We start from the raw sequence: 8,820 nt of genomic DNA on the forward strand, positions 1-8,820 counted from the left end.
CAATGATTCTTCACGCTAGCTTGATATGTAGAAATATGGCTCGTAGGGTCAAATTTGCGATATCCTGCCGACGGACAAACAATATCTCAATTCCTAATATACGGATAACGCTCAAACATAACTCTACCGTTATCCTCACATGAGGTATGTGCGAATATATCCGTAAGTTTGATGATATCAAGTTAATAAGCATCACGTTTGTTAGCGAAACCTCGCTAACTACTGCACCCAAAATATTTTTTTCAGATAATTAATAAATAAAAGTATAATTGTGTAAGATAATCACAATACAATTTGAAGAGTTTGGATGCTTAACAACTGCGCATTTGATACCATCTGCAAGAACAAATCCACATTCAATAAGCCTTTATAAACTCCACCAAATTATCCAAGAGTTTACCACGGATAAATGCTGCCAATTTATCCTCATGAGCACAGCTGGACACATATAAAAACATTTTCTTTATCTAGTTATCAGAAAACCAACACCATACCGTTATTCTTCAATCACCAACAACATATTTAAACTAAGTGATGCAAATTCACGGGTGCTCGCTAAACCGAGTAATAACATGGATAATATCCTTCTGTTTATCCGCCAGGTGTTCTGATTATTCAAAAATACTCATCTCGAGGAAACAAAATAATTCAGCTTTTATCCAGGCAATTTTCTGCAAGATATATATATATATATATATCAGCCACCACTTTTCTGGCTTATGCACAACGAACTTGGTGTTAGAAGGGCACATGTAACCATGCACAATGAAATGACCGATTTTAAAATGCAGTCGATAAATTAATCTACTGTCGTTCGTGTTTGATAGCCGGATCAAGTGCATTTGAAAATGATATGGCAAAAGGGCACATGTAACCATGCAGCCGACAATGACCGATTTTAAAATGCAGTCGATAAATTAATCTACTGTCGTTCGTGTTTGATAGCCGGATCAAGTGCATTTGAAAAACATCTGATATGGCAAGACAGTCTACTTGTCTGATAAAAAGGCACATCGGAGGTAGAATGATCACCAATAAGTTTGTCCCCATCAGAGTAAAAAAATAAAAGGTAAGCGAAACGCATTTTACAATACTGATCAGAAGTTATGTGATTCAATTTGACGGCAGTTTACCTTAACTTTCTAAGTGGCCACAAACTACCAATAAATCGTTCTTCCTACTATCATTCACAAAAAGTTAGAAAGGGAGTGCAAGATGGTGTATGTAAAATCAGAAAGGCAAGTGCAAAATGGGCATGGAGATTTCACCTCACGAACTACGACACTTATCAACAAGAAATCACAGTCCTCTTTAATCCGTTCGCTCAATGCAGAAGTGCGACGAAACAAAACCCTGATCGGTTTGCTTCCAAGCAATCCAATATATCAGGAAACAATATTGCTCAGCCACATGGCTCATTGTGAAAACTGTCTACACTGATAAACACTGCGATCAAACTGGACCGATCTGTCATATGATGTTCCGTTTGTACGACTTCGAGTGCCCCTTGAGTTTTCACAAGAATGAGACACTTTCCTCCACCTTTTCTCCCCTTTGCAGTGTCCAGTGCATTCGTAACGTACTGAAACCTCGCACCTCATGTGAGTGCATGCTAGTGCAAATGTGACGCTACCTGTGTTCTCTCCACCCATCCACGTCACCAGATTCGAAGAGAGAGAGAGAGAGAGAGTTAGCGCATTCACCACCTACAACGACCATATAAGGCGAACAGCTGGACGCCGGGTAAGATTCCAATTGTATGCTCCCACTCAAAACAAATAACCGCGGCGTGAGTGATCCCTTAGCTCTGGCTGGTTGCTATTTCGGAGATTGCTGGTGGATCATCTAGCGTAAACAGTCGTTGGTTTGTTCGCTGAGCTGAGCACTTTGATTACGAACAAACCAAAGACTATCTGGCTGGTTGCCTTTGTTACAGATTTCAGGTGCACTCAGACCCTGTCCAACATGGAGCATGAGGACCAGGCTAATCTAAATGCCTGACGTAACGATGGGCTGGTTGGGCGGCAAAACAACGAACAACAGATATGAAAACGCATTATGGCTGCGGTGTGTTTTCCTTCAGATCAGTAACTCAGCGGGTTACTATCCAGCATCCGTTTCCCCGGATGAGCGTGACAATCGATAGGGATCAGTCCAAGTCGCGTTAAATGTATATACGTCGGCCGTCCAAATGAAATTCGGGTTCCTTCAGTGTTCTTGCTTAACTAGCCATGCAGAAAGCCAAACTACGGTTAGATTTAGCAACTCTCTGACGAAGTCTAAAGTCGATTTCGGCAACAACTCACGTGTGTCATGATGTTCGAAATTGCTTAACCAAATCAGCAGCGAATTTTGCCGAATTCTCAGCGAATCCTGTGGCCGGTGGAACTCATATATTCAGTGCCAGTATTGAAGGAGCAAACACGCTGTCTGTTTAGGATGCCCAGGTTCTACGGAAGTTCATTGAGTATGTGACGTACCACAGTGCGAAAAAAGTAGACAGCAAAAATAACTAAAATCGACTATCGTAACCGGGCATTCTGGACAGAATATTATCGACGTTTGCTACGCGCATCAGGTACTCGTGAGCTACATCGCACAGCAACAGAAACGTAGGCGACCTTTGTTCATTTGTGTGGTATCGAAAGAGCCGTTGGCATTGGTTCGGTTCTGAGATATGCCATACACCAATGCACCAGGCAGATGCATCAAAGCCTTAGATGTTGTCTCTCATAGCATCTCCGTACTTCTCGTTGGTCTTCTCCTCAGAATCCAGTCGGATGCTTTCACAACTGTGGGTTACAATGGGTGATTTGTAGGCCATACATAACACCCAAACTGGAAGTACACTATCACAAAATAAGCTTCTCTCGGGGTCAATGGAAAGCATTGAGTTCAAGGTTAGTGCTTCTACCCAGATACTGGTCAGCGGAACCCGATTTAGGGTTGACCTGTCACATCTAACGAAACTGAAGGATCCCGGGGATGATGAGCAATACAACATGCAGCTTGTGCTGAGCTGTATTTACATCCACTTGTATCCAATACAAACACGATAGAATAAGATAAGACGGTGGACAGAAGGGGACAGCTCCAAAGCGGTTAACCTACCCAGCCGGTGGGCCATAGTTGTCAGGTGTGGACTGCTGAGAATATGGGTCACACTGAATGCAAAAGGTGGTCAGCCATTCATGAGTCGCACACGACTACATAGAACTAGATTAAATAGTGAGTTTTGAGTGACGAAACACTGAAGGTTGTTGTTGGCCTGGGCGATGGTAGTAACTCGGACGACAGCTGACTTTAAGAGAAAAGACGGCTCCAAAGCTCAAAAAACCATGTGGAAATAGGTTCCAATATAAAAAAGTTGTATAGTGTTAACACCTAAACACCCGAAAATACATCCACCATCATATTGTTCATGAACTGATGAGTGATCCGTGTCAAACATTTCAACTTGTCCGCGATGTCTTTCCCCAAACTGTCGTCTAACCACCAAATAATGATAGGCGAGAATTTTATCTTTAGCTGCAAGCATTCGTGTAGTGTATAAATACACTAACTCGTTTTTATGGACTCTGGTGGCATCGCGGCACACAATGTAAATGTCAGTTAATGCTGTAGCTTAGCTGATCGACATAATCACAACAAGCCTGGAACTGAACGTTTTGTTTATTCGCTATGCCGGGTAAACTTTCCATCACCAATAGAAAGGCTATCACCAGAGAATCCTTGTTCGGCGGAAGGGAGCTTTACGACAGTGCACGCTTTTATGCTGAGCATGTTGTGCATGCGTCCCTGAGCGAACGGCTGACCGGGCCTGACCTTCGATTGTGATTGGCCGTTTCCGGGGGTAGTTTTGTTGATTGGAACGCTGAACTTTGTGCTTACTAGTCGATGTCCACATGAACCTTGAGCTTAGCCTCTCCAATTCCCTTCGATTGTCCTGTATCCCAGCATGCTGAGATTTTCCTGTTTTCGAAGTTGTGTGCCCCTCCCAACTGTCACAGTGAGATTAGTGGATCACCTGGTCGTCCTCTTATTTTATTCGCGCGCGTGTTTTTCAACGTTTCCCGAAAAGATAAATTGTTACTGGCAAGTTTCATTCACATGACGCTGCTCATAAAGTCAAGGAAAGGCCTAAAGAGCTCGTTAATGGCCCCGTGCCTCTTGTGCTTCATCAGGTGAGTCTAGCCGAAATTCCATCAGTCTTCTCTCATACCTGAACACTCAACTAAAACCTGAGTCGATTCGGTTCAATTATATTATAAATGAGGGTTTCGGGTGAGCTTTAGGTGAATCTCCTATTAGCACCAAGTCGACTTGAAACAGACAATGCATGAATAGTTCATCCTGTCAGTGTTCTGGTGTCAATAATGCCTGGCTGTCGAAACTCCATCCACGCTTGTGAAACCAGAACACATTTCTAGGAATTTCATTCAAAATGTGAATCGATATTCTTCTGCTTCTTAGTGGAGTAAGCATTCAATTCATGCAATTCCAACATTACCGTTATTTAGTTTAACTCACTTATACAGCACTGAGACAAACAGTTACCACACAAAACTATACTATGAGGTGGTTCCATATAAGTATCATTCCTTTTATTTTTAAAATTGTGTCTCATTCCAGAGAAATAAATAGTCTACAGGATTCCCTTGTGGCACATGACCCGATCAAATGGTGATCACACCCTTACAGGTGAATAGAAAGAGGTTTGCGTTGCCAAGGCAGCAGAGCTCCAAACTAACACTAAATGCTGACACAACGGCTCAAAATACTCGGACAAAAAGTTCATGTGCTCGGGATTGCAGAACGGGGGCATTTGTGAACTGACAAGATTTACCACCGCGTTCCATGAGTTCCGGGATTACTTATGACATATGATGGACCACATCTTTTCTCTACGAAATTTTCCCTGTCCACTGAGCTTGCCGGAATCACAATCTGTATAGTACTCCCGCTTCCGTGCACAACATTCGTTGTCATTTCTAGTGTTTATCTCACCTTGCTGTTCATTTCAGCCCCTCTGTTCCCGCTGTTAGAGCAATTCCTTTTGGAGAAATCATACTGGCTATCACAGTTAGAAGGTTAGACTGCCTTACCTACGAATTGTCATTTCCTTAGCCTTTGATTACCGAATGACCACTTGCTTTCCATTCAATTCCCAAGAAAATGCCTCCTAAATTTTGTCCTTGCACGGACTTTATATCTAATTTGACTGCACGATGGTCCGTATTCAGAAATCATGACACCTATTTTAATAAAATTATCCAATAAAATCAAATGCGAGAATCTGTTGAGACGTCCATGGAACATCTATGGAAAAAGAAAGGAAACGTTCAGCTGTAGCACCCTTCCGGTGCCTAGTTGCAATGCCACCCGAAGGAAGCACGAGGGCTGGGATACTGCCAGGTTGCCCAAGCCTAGACAGGGGAAGTCGAGAGGCGGAGGTCGGATTCGAACCACGGACCTTCCGGTCAGTAAATTGGCGCTCTAACCACTTAGGCCATCTCAATCCCTATTGATTATCGGGTTGATATTCTTTCCTTTCCACTTTATCGATCGGTTCAATTTTTACAGCAGTATGCTATACTACTATACTGTAAGCAGTATATATAGGTTGTCGGAATCCACGAAGAACAATTTAAAGTCAACACTAGTGCTGCCAGCAGTATACACTCGAGCATAAACAGTTCTCATGGGAATAATGTAAACCATAAATGTAGCACTGGAACCAATCATGTCACATTTCCTGACTGATGCTGAACTATTCCAGAACTCTTACACGGTAAGCTGAACTATGTTCATGCAATAGTGTTCGGTATCCAATGCTGACGACGCATCAGGCTCAGCTGACAATGATTTCGACAATTTCCTCATCAGAACTGAAAGTCTACATTTATTACTCCAGTGGTTCCCATGTTTTGATGCAGATGTATTTGAAGCAGAGAAATTGTTCGTAGTACCATCTTGAAACCAGAGAAGTAAACCTCACCGACCATGTGACCAATGCTGATCAAACCATTTTTCCAGGTCATCCAACTCCCCATCTTCCATGTAGGACTGACTGCGACGGAAACACTTTGCTTGAGCCTGACACGTTTGAGACCTTTAGCGCTTCCACAACATACAAGTGTTTCCGACGGGGAACAGGGTGAGTTACCACCATACTTCTTGACTACTTTTGAATCGCATATAAGTCTTGCTTAACCTGGTGGTACATGTTCTAGGGACGGTGTTAAACTTGAGTGCGCGAAAATTTCTAAACTTATCGCGTCTTTGTGAGAAGACGCAGGATTGATACACTATATTGTGATCATTTTGGGCAATAAGGTGATGAGGGAGATGGTACTGCTAGATGGATTAACCTCGTACACGCAGCTGCCACGATGCGTGTAAAACGGAACGAATTGAGATGAATCAGCCCTAATAACATTGGTGCTATCATTTCAGAAACAATGTGAGCAATGAAAAAAACCATACAGCCTCAGTGTAACCTCTAAGAACATTCGGAAACAACATTAAGTCGAGTTGCTTGATCAATATGATCTCAAGGAATTTCCCTTTGTGTGATCGGTTGCCCAGCACGGTGTCCTGAGGGGTACAGCTTAGTTCAACCCTACATTCTCTCTGGATTACTTATTTGTCTTGTAGTTACTTACACGGGTGGACATTTGTCGTTCCTCACTAACACTCCGAACGTAGCATTTCCAACCTAACAGGTATTAATCTGCGTTGGAAAATTGCAAAATCGAAATAATTCTGAATAGTTGAACATGCTTAGTGACCCGTAAGTTCACTTCATTAAACAGTACATGTTCTAAGCGTGTGTACAGATACAGATAAAATTTTCATCCCCAAAGTTTATTTCGTGAAATAGTGGAGTTGTAAAATTCGTGTGTAGGGCTTATTGATAGCTATGCATTCCAAAGCAAACGAAAACTTGGCGGTTCATTCCGGAACTGTTCAAACTTAAATGAGGATCCTCTTTGGTTGCGGGATTGTTATGACCGCTTACGTTACCGAACATTCAGCAAAATTAGATTTCGTAGGTTACATCCATACAACCAACCAATCACCTCTGCATAAGGCGCGAATCTGTGATGCGTCTTAACCTTACCACGAAACTGTGATAGTTTCACGGGACGCGCAATGAGTCACGCGACGATGTGGGTCGATAGACAGGGTATGAAATTGCCGCTACCATGGTAACCGAAACGGGTATGCTGGAGTATCATCGACCGCGAACCGGCCGGATAACACCTCGCCAGTCTATGCAGCGAGCTGTCTGAGGGGAATAGGGTAAGCTGTTGATAAAAACGGTCACGATAAACCTTTACCGTTTTTCTGTAATTTACTCAGTAGATTTTGAGTTAAAAACACATTCTCCTTTGAAATTGATTCGTCTAAAATAGGGATTCTATCTAATTGAGATGCTCGAACAAAACAGCAAGACGTGAGATGAAGCACACACATCTTGAGAGTGTAGAGATGTGGATTCTTTCAGCCAGATCATATGTCGAATAGCTTGTGTCCAGCTAATGGATGCAATGTTCATAGTTATTGGTCACTATTGCAGTCTGTTGAGCATCAATGAAGAAGGTATGAACACTGGTTCTAATAGTGATCTTCGTCGATCTAGAACACTTTTTTTACATCGACCCCAAGTTGATCGGAAAATCGCAGTAATTCAAAAAGCACTTTTCATTAGAACGACTGTGCCTACTCAACAAGGGCCTTGACCTCGTCTTCGTGGAATCCCGAAAAATGATAACCACGAGCTAGTTTGTTCTATTTTCCATAAACTCTCCCGTACCTACATGCATAGCCGATCAGCGGTTTCGGTCGTCCCTTGACCAATCAGCTGTTGACAAGATTATCGATCACAGCAGCAGAAAATCAGACAGGAACGTTTGCGAGCGCATGCTTTCGATATCATGACGTTCAGTTATTCTGCTCTGATTTTGTTCTGCAGATTGTGTTTATCTGTTGCTGAACCTTACTGTTAAAAGTCCGAGGAACTGGCATGGTTTATCGAAACAACCATCAAGCATTTTCTGTTGTTTACTAAGTGTGTAAGCAATCCCATGGTAGAGGGTAGTTATCTGTTGAATTCTCAACCCACATAAGAGAGTGAAACCGTACACTTTCGATCTTATGGGAGAAGAGAAACGCCTTATCTTGTGGATTTACTCGCCTAGTGGAAACCAAAATAAGACCAACATAAGTAAACTAGGTAAAGGATATAATCTGGTCTTTGCTTACCCTACTCAGCGGCAGCATAATTCCAGAGTAAGATAGGCTTGACTGTAAATTCCACTAAGTGATCGTAGTCTAGAAGGCGTTTTACACAAAGGTCACAGGGGACACAGATTTGAGCTGACGAAGTAACTATAGGGATCTGTCACGCGTGTCTGCACCGATATGCCGTTCGACGATCGATTGCTTGGCTAGTGTTCCTGATAGTATGTTTGTAAAAATGGATCCCGGAAGCGCCGGTTAACTGTAATGCGTTGTGTAGGTAGTCCCAAACAAAGCACGTGCAAGCCGCTGCTGTTGATGATAATGACCGGGCGCGGACAGTTTTCGCGTCGTAGCCTTAAGCATAGAATGAGAGAGGGTTGGTCAGAACAGCAATTTGCACATGAATTGAATAGACAAACACATTGAAGCGCATATACGCACGCACGTATGCACTCATAAATTCACATGCGAAGGAGATAGATAGAGAGCTTGGTTGACTGACTGGTTGTTTGCCTGACTGACTGTCAACCACATAAGCAATGAATGTGGCACGTTTTTAACGTACGGACATCC

The 8,820-nt window shown here is 42.7% G+C and overlaps 1 protein-coding gene across 1 annotated transcript in view; it reads right to left on the minus strand.

Annotated features, from left to right (window-relative positions):
- T265_01262 (hypothetical protein) overlaps positions 1–8,594 on the minus strand; it is a gene marked incomplete at both ends in the record, with an annotated part of 90,700 nt that extends 82,106 nt beyond the window's left edge. Inside the window, one exon of the mRNA XM_009165247.1 lies at positions 8,269–8,594. The remainder of the gene's footprint in view (positions 1–8,268) is intronic.
- Positions 8,595–8,820: the final 226 nt, after the last annotated feature.

This window comes from Opisthorchis viverrini (genome assembly GCF_000715545.1).
Source record: "Opisthorchis viverrini unplaced genomic scaffold opera_v5_13, whole genome shotgun sequence".
Classification (NCBI taxonomy): Eukaryota; Metazoa; Platyhelminthes; class Trematoda; order Opisthorchiida; family Opisthorchiidae; genus Opisthorchis; species Opisthorchis viverrini.